A 10,990-nucleotide genomic window follows, 5' to 3' on the forward strand; every position below is an offset into this window, starting at 1 on the left:
TTAAAACCTTCTGAGTTATTAGGCCGCGTCATATTTCTACTAAAATGATCGACTTTTCGACCCCTCTGGTGCGATCTTCCTCAGAATCTTATGGTGTCCACTACAGCTAGACCACTGTCAGAGACGAATGTCGCGCCCTCTTATAAAGGGGAGGTTTCACGCGTTCGTGCTGCAGAAATAATAGTATTGTTTAAAATTCATATGGCTACCATTGGTGGGCCATAGTCATAGGCTAATAATCCAGCTCTGATGCAGAAGAAGGGGCTTCCTGAGGAAGATCCCAGCAGAGGGGTCGAAACGTCGATCATTTTAGCAGAAGTATGACGCGGCCTAATAACCCAGAAGATTTTAACTACAGTGACAACGGCCACGAAAGTCTGCAGAATTACATGTATCCCAGTAACCAATAAAAATTGATAAATGTTACGTAGAATGTTTTATTGAAATTAGTCTGTACTACTACCTCCTTAAGCATTTATCATTCCTCCTGGAACAGCCCCCATACAGAATGTGTGGTAACAGGCGGAAGTAGGGCATTTACACGCCTTCACTGGATCACGATCAATCTCACATTCTGTGCACTGCACTTCGATCAATACACCGGCAGATAGCTTTGGTCTGTGTGGCGAAACCTTCCTACCTTAAAGCCGTACACACTCCTTCCACAGAACCTTAGCAGCGTTTGCTAGTATCGCTGTCGTCACAGGTTGAGGAAGAGTCGCAGATTCGAGTGTGACAGCCAGTGGAATGTCAAAATAGGGGAAGAAATGTTATAAGCCTGAAAAGGATACAAAAAATTAGCAGGAACTTGAAGTAATGAACAGCAGCTACACGAAGGCGGAGAATAAACTCATTGACAAAAGAAACCTTGTTATTAACTGGAGAAGTTTCTGACTTAAAGTTTTCTATGACCTCACTAAATCACTTTTGATGTACCCTGTTCCCCTTCCTTCTTGCAAGTGCTTACGTGGATTTAAATTCTAGTTGGCACTTCATATCCTATTTCTGTTCCTCATTACAGTCAGACAAAAAAACCAAAGTAGCTGGTAACATACAAATAAAATCCAGTAACAAAAAAAAAGGTTTTTTAAATATCAGTTTATATTCAGTTGTTGCTCTTCATTTAGAACCTATATCTCTAAGTAATTATGAATAATAATTTTAGGTACCATATGTACTTTTAGGCAAGGTATGATAAATGATTTCGTACACTTTGTTTGCTCAGAGGCGTTATCCTCTCCGGAGACGTTGACTTACCGAGCGAGTTGGTGCCGTGGCTTTCACACTGGACTCGTATTCGGGAGAACGACGGTTCAAGTCCACGTCCGACCATCCAGATTTAGGTTTTCCGTTATGTCCCTAAATCGCTCCAGGTAAATGCCGGGATGGTTCCTCTGGAGGCCCTTGACACAATCCGAGATTCTGCCCAGTCGACATTTAAAAATAATTATAAGAATTTCTGAACGACAATTCCTCTTACTCAATAGATGATTTTTTTATATGTAGTCATTGCAGTATATATATCATGTAATCGCTAATGATCGCATTGTCTACGATATGTTACATCATAAGCTTCCTTCCTTTAAGCCTTTCTTTTGGCAGTTTTCGAAATTCAGAAATTTAAATTCTGCTACTATGTAATATAACAAGCTTGAATAGCGCATGCATTCGATCAAAGAGGATTAACGAAACAAATATTTCAGATTTTATTTGTGATTAGGCGAAATTTCAATGGTCGTCTGCGAAGAGTCGTCGTCCAGATTTCTTAGAATTTTTAATCTTGCCTAGATTTAATTACTGGTTGGTATGGCTGTTGACAGGGATAGTGTCAAGGCGAATCCGCTTTAAGGAAAACAACATTTTGTTGTTTAGATGTAGTAGTTATGCAAGAATATGATTACTCTAATAAATGAAGAGATGAGAGGAGTGAATTTGTAGTAATCATAGTTGCAGAGTAGTGGCTGGTTATTTGGTTAAAATGCCAATACCAGTTTCATCGTTGAATTAGTTTACAATCTTCCTTTTTTTACATTTTTGCGTTGTTAGCATGTAGTAAGCAGTATCATGTATTTTAGCTATCCCGATAATGGGCTGTAATTAGGAAGAATGAATAACCAATAATAATAATAATAATAATAATAATAATATTCTTTATCTAGAACTGAAGGCATTCTCCTTTGGGATCGGAGACATTGATTCGCCGCGCTAATGTCACTACTATCTCACTGTAAACGGAGAAGGTTTATCGTCCTTTTCTTGAATTCCTCATTTATAGTTCCTGCGACATCAGAAGAAAATTTTACGTAATGATTACTAGCGTAATAATCTGTCAAAGACATTTGATTTTGAAATGGCGTGACAATGATGGAGTGGCAGAGGAACAAATAGTAAAACAGGCGTTCATTAGAAGACTGCAATGATGACGTAAAGCGTACTGCTTATCTCGACACGTAAGTAAGCAGAAAATTCAGCAAAGTCTGCTGATAAACAGTCTTAACAGGATTTTCCCGCAAGTAAAAAAAAAATTGCAATATGCTTTATCAGAGCTATGTAGCCATTCTCCTGGGATAATACATGACAGTGTGGTGTACTTCATGCGTTAAATATAATCTGAAGAGTTATTTAACAAATTTTAGTTCATTGTGGAATTTCGTAGGGGCCCACGCCAGTTCGATGAGGCTATGTTATTACATTAAAAACCAATTTAATGATGGAGCTGAATATATATAGTTCGCAATGTGTCAATGTTCGAGATGGGAAATGTGGGCAGGCAAACAACAGATTGGCTTAAGGTTTAATGATCTTTCAGAGGCAAGATTACAGTTTCATTCAGACATTTGTTACAACATAATTACTTTTACTAAAAGTAAAATCAGTCTCCTTTTTAAAACAACTACTTGGATTCAGTCATTGAATCTCTGAATAACCACTTTGGTTGAAATTAACGCTAACAGTCGAGGAAAGTGATTTTGGTAGCTACATGTAATTACTGCACTGAGTTAGTGAAATGTCATCTGTTCAGAAATAATCTTTGGTATCAGTAAAATAGTGAACATATACGCCAGAATCATTAATGAATCAATGCGTACACTGCTCTAAAACCCCTTGGTCAAGACAATTTCAATTTTATTCACACGGATGAACTACATGATGTGTATTATGTTTGGTTTATTGTTCTTTCACGTAAATTCCCTTCCAGTATTATTTTTTTTTGACAGCATATCAGCGAACTGTGTAGTAGCTGAGGCTATTGCTTGCTTAAAAGCAGTGTACTCTTGATGTCTCGTTACTGGGTGAGTATATCGTAATTAATTTCGGTATTTCTTAAATAGTCATATAATGGTAGTACCTGTTGAAGTTTGAATCTCTTAGTGTAAAGAAATTTGCGGGCAAATAAGATCAAACGTGAAACAGAGGCTGCCAGTACTTCACAGATTCATCTTAGCTGCCAAGCACACACCAGAGAGAGAGAGAGAGATATGCGGAATGCCTTCTTTCACAGGTAGCCATGGTCTTCATTTGTAACACACTTCCCAAACAAATGCCACTGCATACATAAATTGGAGCAGCTTTTAGGCTGTATATCAATGTATTCCTCTTTACGTGGGCTCTCAAGTTCAGCTGAAAAGTACGTAAGAACATGACAAGAATAGTTGCTTTACTACAAGTCGACTGATAGAAAAGTTCAGCGCATTAACCATACATCATAATTTTGGTATATTTACCGTGCTATATTTCACGGAAAATCTGCTTCTGAAATTACAATCTGTTTAAGAGCCTTTATCAATGTCCACTTTATGTGACTCATATGAATATAACATACAGAGGTATGTTTCTCCACATATGTTACACTTTCACTGTTATGATATGAGTGAATTAAAATCAGACGTGCTGGAGGTAGGGTTGTAGATTATTCCATTGGATTTAGACAAATAAATGACTAATTCTGCATACACAGTTAATTGTTGCTCTGAGCCTTTTACTCGAAAAGATTTTCAAGTGCTTAAGAGGAAATTACAGATGACAGACGGTTTTGTTTGTTATTAAATAACATTTGCTGGTTCAAGTCATAATTTTTCTTTAATTATTTGCTGCACAGCTTAGTTCGGAAACGAAACATGTTGGATAACGACCACGTGAACATGAAATACATATGAGAGGAGCCTGCAGATGTAGAGATGAAAATAATTCTAACCTTGTAATTACTGACAAAAAAGCACACAAAATTTATAGCAGAGCAGTGATCAATACAGATACAAAATTCAATTAAAGGGAAACAGCCATATACCAAAGCATGTCACATTTACAACAAAGAATGGAGCTGATGCTGCAAAATTCAGTAAATACAAATGCAACACTAGTTCAGAAAGTGAGTAAACTTCTTGAAAAACAATTCAGAAAGAAAACTTTACATCTAAACATGCAATAAACTTATAAAGAATAAATTGAAACCCAATCAGTCGCCGGCCGGTGTGGCCGAGCGGTTCTAGGCGCTACAGTCTGGAACCGCGCGACCGCTACGGTCGCAGGTTCGAATCCTGCCTCAGGCATGGATGTGTGTGATGTCCTTAGGTTAGTTAGGTTTAAGTAGTTCTAAGTTCTAGGGGACTGATGAGCACAGCAGTTAAGTCCCATAGTGCTCAGAGCCATTTGAACCCAATCAGTCCATAGTCAAAGGCAAACAAAGACAGCAAACTAGTTATAATGAAATAAAGAGAGAAAACACCTGAATTCTTTAATGTTAAGACTTAACAAAACAATTACAAATTAAGGAGCTATTAAAAAACACTCATTTTTTGTTGACTGTAATTCATATGTGCTAACCTAAAGCTCCATATTTAAGAGCACAGCCAACATTACACAAGGTAGGAGATCCATTTGGATGAAGCAACAATTTTACTCTTACAGTGAATATCGAAGATTTACACAGTCTGGTGGTTTTATGTGGATTAATATGGCGTGTATGTGTTGTGTTACAACTTTGGAGTACTCTGTGATACTGTTTAGTACAGGAAATCAAACACTATTTCAGTACATGGCTCATAGTTTTGTGGAGGTCTTTGACCGAAAGGATGCACCAAAATACAAATGCTAAAGTGAAATAAAATTGTAAATGTGTCCAGTGCTCTCAGGATCCTTTTCCAATCGTGTTACATCACATACAACAACACAATTTGGAAACCCTGAAGGAACAAACATGTTTCCTATAATCTAAGAAGTGCAAAGGGCTTACAGTTACACAAAACACGATTTCGGAGCAAGTCTCAAAACAATGTTGTGATCTTTGTTTCTGTAGACCAATATAAATTCAAGTGTGTCTCCAGCGACTGTGCAACAGTAAATTAGTTGTTTCATTTAATATCAATAACAGTCACAGTAGCACCAAACCAAAACTGTTCACATTAAAAGTGGGACACCCAACCCCACCAGTAGTCAACTCTATAAATAATCGGCCACTACAATACATAAAAACATGTAAGGAAAGCTCCGTATTGAGCTTAGGACAAAGAGTAGATGTTTACACGTCAGGTATAGACAGCACAACGAAATTGTTACTCTACAGACTAAATAAAAGTCATGAAATGCATCTGTTGCAAGAAGTGGACATACATTCACATCCTACAAAAAAATATGAAGATAAATTATGAGAAACTAGACAGTGACTCAGTGAAATTGTTCAGATGGTTTAATGATATTCTTAAATAAGGAAAATAAAACAGCGATGGATAGATATGAGTACCTTGTAATTAATATATAAATGAATAACGGTTTTAGGTTATATACCGAAATGAACTCTGCACTAAAAATAGTATTATAAAATTCGGACTGCCGGTATCATAATAAATGTGGTAATAATATGTAACATGTATTTGTGACTGTTCTTTTTGCATGTTTCTGTTTGTTAACGTGTGATGTAGAAATAATGGACAATATACTTGAGTTTCCACTTAGAAGTACACTAATTAATCAATAACTAAACTTTATTTCCAATTTCTGCAGTATGTAACAAGAAAGATACATCAGCAATTACAAAATTCCACCCGTTTACATTACTGTAAAGGCACCAAAACAATGCAGCTACTCACACAACTTTATCACTAAAAATGTAATAGTACAAGAAAAACACATTTGATAATTGGAATCATTTCCCGAAACGCGTTGTGTGGAAAAAAATCGTTACTTTTGTCAACAAATGTCATTTAATAAGAAATAAACCCGTGGATTTTGCAGTCGTAGGCTTTCAACAACCATTTCATAACGAATAAAATAAAAAGGCAGCTACAGACTTTAGCCACAGCCACCATCTTTTCTGTGTTCTTTATTTCTTTTAAATTTAATGGATGAGTTACTTCTTCTAAATACAATGCCACTGCAAGCCTGTTTACCTTGCTGAATCATACGCTGTTGTACTGGGCCACACTTTAGATACCACTAACGCCAACTTTGTACTGCCTTTCCCTTTAGATACCACTAACTCGTAGGAGATATACTGTATGAACAGGCTCTAACAGCACGGCAATATGTAGATGGAAAGCAACGTCGGCCAATGAAGCTCACGCTTGTAATACTACAATAACTTAAAATCTTGCCTACACTCAAGGATTTTAATCTGTGACTTGAAGTAATAGTCTGTACTAACACAACGACGTCACGGAAGATTTGATATTCAGCTTCTTTCGCTATAAAACACACTACAGCTCTCTACGACACCACTATGTACGAAAGGATGGACACAATACCACTTTTCGTGATGTAAAGGGGTCTGTGATAGCTATATGGATATTAATTACTCCATGCAGTCGCCAATCAATTACAACAACGCATCTGACTATCAGGTTCACTAGGTTCGAAAGATAAACTACCACCAAACTTAATATCAATCACTAGAAAAATTCTAAATGTGGGAGTCTACGTGGAGTAGGAATGATGTATTTGCTTCACTAATAACAGCAAACTACAGTGAAGCATGCTCTGTGTACCCTGACAACACAACTAGATGGCTCTGAGCACTATGGGACTTAACAGCTATGGTCATCAGTCCCCTAGACCTTAGAACTACTTAAACCTAACTAACCTAAGGACAGCACACGACACCCAGTCATCACGAGGCAGAGAAAATCCCTGACCCCGCCGGGAATCGAACCCGGGAACCCGGGCGCGGGAAGCGAGAACGTTACCGCACGACCACGAGCTGCGAACACAACACAACTAAACTTTCTCAACGACCTAGGTACCAAAAACGATAGCTTTCGTATATAACTGATGGATACGTCATATTTTCTTGTCATGTGCCTCTAATACTTGCTCCTCTTTTAAAGCTACAACGAATAATCGTATATACACTCACTCACTGTGAACGTTACAAATTTTTACGTAAATCGGAGAATACGTTCACAAGTCAGTTATAATTTTATACCCTCTATGTCTCCTTGTCAATCAACGATAACCTCTGTAAGTGGCGCTTTGGTGCAACAGTATGCTTGACTCGTTTGAAATCCTATCACAATAAACTATTTCATTAATCTCAACCTTTCGGAATTGAATGGAATAACTTTTCATTTATAATTAATCACTTTTCAATAACACGCCAGTTTCTTTCCCTGTCGAAAGATTAATTACCTTTCTTTTCGTTGCAAGTCGTTCACCGAAAAATATTATTCCTTCTCTTTAATTTCTTTGAACTTTGCTTTTGCCAGTATTCCATTCTTTTATTTTATTGGTCTTTGGATTTACTTTATTCCGAAAAGATGTATTTAAGATATTAGTCTGCTTTGAAATAAGCCTTTGATTATTTTTTTGTGATAGTTTGGGAATAAAGGGCAAGTCGGCACTGACTTTTTCAGTTTAAAACCGTTTTCTTTATTTCCTGCAGTTAAATCAACTACAAGTATAAGCCAGTGTTTTGTTTTACGAGTGCTGGTTATATATTCAAAATAACAAAATAAAAACCTATCACAGCTCTTTTCCAGCTATATGGTCTTCAAATAATCAGACAAAGTCCAACCACTTCAGGCGTTTGACTTCCACGATCAACTAATTTTTAAAATCAGGAACTCGACGATCTCTTTCAGACAGCATTAGCGTGTTCTCTTTTAAATGGTTCTTGATTTGTCGTTTAGGGTCAAAGGGAAAACCTATCACATTCTCGATAAACTTCCGATTGTTTCTCAATAAATAACTACGTATTACGTAGGACGACCACTCTTTTTAATAGAGACTACACATTCAGTGCATCCAATGATATTTCCGGAATTTACTAAATTGCGACGATCACGCCGAAGCCACACGATAAATCCTAACCAAATGTCAGTAACTCACTACTCCTTAGTGCTTTCATACACCTATACAACCACAATAATACAATGTAATGCTACTATTCCCCAGTACGTGCTTTAATCCTCAACCACAAAATAACTGAACGACATCGCGTGAACACGTCTCTTCACATGTACCATCCAACGGAAAACCTCACAAAAATAGTGAAATACGGTTCACCTACCATCGCGTGGCTATGAAGCAGCACAATGCATTATTAATCACAACTAGGAGAAACTCATCTCACACTTAAATAAATCTGAGCTTTTCCTATACCAGGAGAGTCTACACTCTACCAAAATCGGCGATGTAATCGTTTTCTACACAGGCCGATCATCTTTTCAAAATAACTTTCTAAACAACTTAGAACTGCTTTAAACATTTGAGTTCTATCGCCATTGTAGACTAATTCACGTATCGTACGTGAGAGCCGATCTTATCACACTCGAGATAATCTCTCTCGAGGCGCTACTCTAACAATACTCCGATACTACTACTGATATTCTAAAGGGACAAGCCGAGAACCATTCGCTGCGAACAAACATATAATGCTAATTCTCTCTTTAACAATAAGTGCTTCTTCTTTGCAGTCGCCGGCAAGCGTTCGTAGTGGCCAGATGCACAGTAGTTGTTATCTTTGCCACACGCCGCAATTCAGCAGACTTGACAGGACACAGCTTTTCTCGACCATCAAATGTCACATATCTACAATATTTTAACACGAAAATATAAGAAAAGTATATAAACAACTTAATTTCATTCTTCTACCACATATAGATCGATAATAAGTTGAGGCGATACAAACAAATGATGCGCGTTTTAAGGGCTGTCTAATTGTTCTTTGAAATTTTTCCAGTGACCTAACGGTTACAGAAATTCCATGCCAAAGAACGGTTAAGTATTTACTGAAGTTTCAGCACATGTGTAATGGTTCTTATCGATTCTGTACGTGCACACTCTGTTCCCAGCTAATGTCGTCGACCCTTTCGTTTGTACATCTGCTGAGACATTCAAGAACATTTGCTGAACTACTCAGTCATGTAAGCTTTTCGTCTTAGATATGGGCTTTCTGTGTGTCAGAAGAATAAGTACTTGACGAGGCGGGAGACAGATCTACTTGAACTGAAGACGAGTCAGAAAGGACACATTGCTTCACGTCGCTGGAGTCGACCAAGGGTTATTTGGCAGTAACTAACCTCCGTTACAATTTTGTCAGTCGAAACTCAAGAAATCTTGGGATTAGCGTCCACATATCGCAAGGAAACATGTGCGTTTTGTTTTCAGAAAAAGTGATACAGATTTATCTTGAGGAAAATGTTTCACTTTGATGTGCACAGTATTTAGCAGCTTCAAGAGCATGTCACCAATTTCATAATGCAACTAGTTGGTGTAATCTAGATGACAGTTGCAGCTGTTACTGAAATTCCATACCAAAGAACGGTTACGCATTCCTAGGTGCTGAAAATACCAGTAAGGAAAAAAACAGTGGCCCGTGGGGGATCGAACCCACGACCTTCGCGTTATTAGCACGACGCTCTAACCAACTTTTTTTTTTTTAATCTCATTTTGTTCACTGTTGTTCGTTGCATCTGTTCGGGGCGGACGTCGTAAGACATCCGTTTAAGTTCGTTGTTGATCGATTAGCTCAGTTTTTTTATTACAGAGGGCTGTTAACCCACTGACCGAACACGCTGAGCTACCGTGCCGGCAAGCAACTGAGCTAACGGGCCGATGCGAATGCTACAGTTATAGGGAAAATTGTTCCTCGTCGCTAAATTCCTAACGAAAGGACGAAATGACGACAGCCAAATGAGAAGCGGATTAATTTTGGTTGCGCGCGTACTTGTAGACCCCTAAATCGTATGCAACCCCATCTCGTGCTTCTTTATATCTTGACCTAATTCTACCTGATGCACCGCGCTGGACTGAAGTCCATCTTATCGGAAGAAATGATTGCGCTGAAGCTGAGTGTTGTCTTATGATTCCTGTTTTTCTTTTGCTCTTGTAATTACAAAATTACGAGACTATATTTTTAGAAGACTAGTTACCGTATCTAACTTTGGAATCTATAAAACAAATCATTCGACCGACGTGTATTTCGTTATCAGATGCAACGATGTGTTATAATTTTACAGGATGTTAATATGCTGTATCGGATTAACATTCAACGGCGAGGCCCGTTAGCTCAGTTGGTTAGAGCGTCGTGCTAATAACGCGAAGGTCGTGGGTTCGATCCCCCCACGGGCCAGTGATTTTTGCCTAAAGTATTCCTGTCTAACTAGGCAAAACGAACATAGATATGAAAGAACAGAAACAAGAGCTGATAATATGAACTCTGATGGGATTCCTTGAGGGCAACTTGATAGTAAAATACGGATCAACAAAGTCAACTACCTGACGATACGCAAGTATTCTGTGGAAGCGAAGCTATCGCTTTATATTGATCTACGACAGATGATGAAAATAAAGATATTAATAACAATATATATGTGTTAAGAGTGAAAAACTTCCTGACGTATCACATCTAAAAATGAAGTAGGTCGCATACTTAGTATGGACCAAAATGTGTTTAAATGAGTGGAGTGAAATTTAAGAGAATGCAACCGAAGTGATGCGTAGTTTATGGTCGTGAATATTCCAAACTAGGGCCAAGGGCACTGATGGAGGAGGTACA

At 37.9% G+C, this 10,990-nt stretch overlaps 1 non-coding gene across 1 annotated transcript; it reads left to right on the forward strand.

The window, feature by feature from the left end:
• The first annotated feature begins 10,490 nt into the window (after positions 1-10,490).
• Trnai-aau (transfer RNA isoleucine (anticodon AAU)) lies at positions 10,491-10,564 on the forward strand. The gene has a single exon. It is a non-coding gene; the product is annotated as a tRNA-Ile (tRNA).
• The last annotated feature ends 426 nt before the right edge of the window (positions 10,565-10,990 follow it).

This window comes from Schistocerca nitens, chromosome 8 (genome assembly GCF_023898315.1).
Source record: "Schistocerca nitens isolate TAMUIC-IGC-003100 chromosome 8, iqSchNite1.1, whole genome shotgun sequence".
Lineage (NCBI taxonomy): Eukaryota > Metazoa > Arthropoda > Insecta > Orthoptera > Acrididae > Schistocerca > Schistocerca nitens.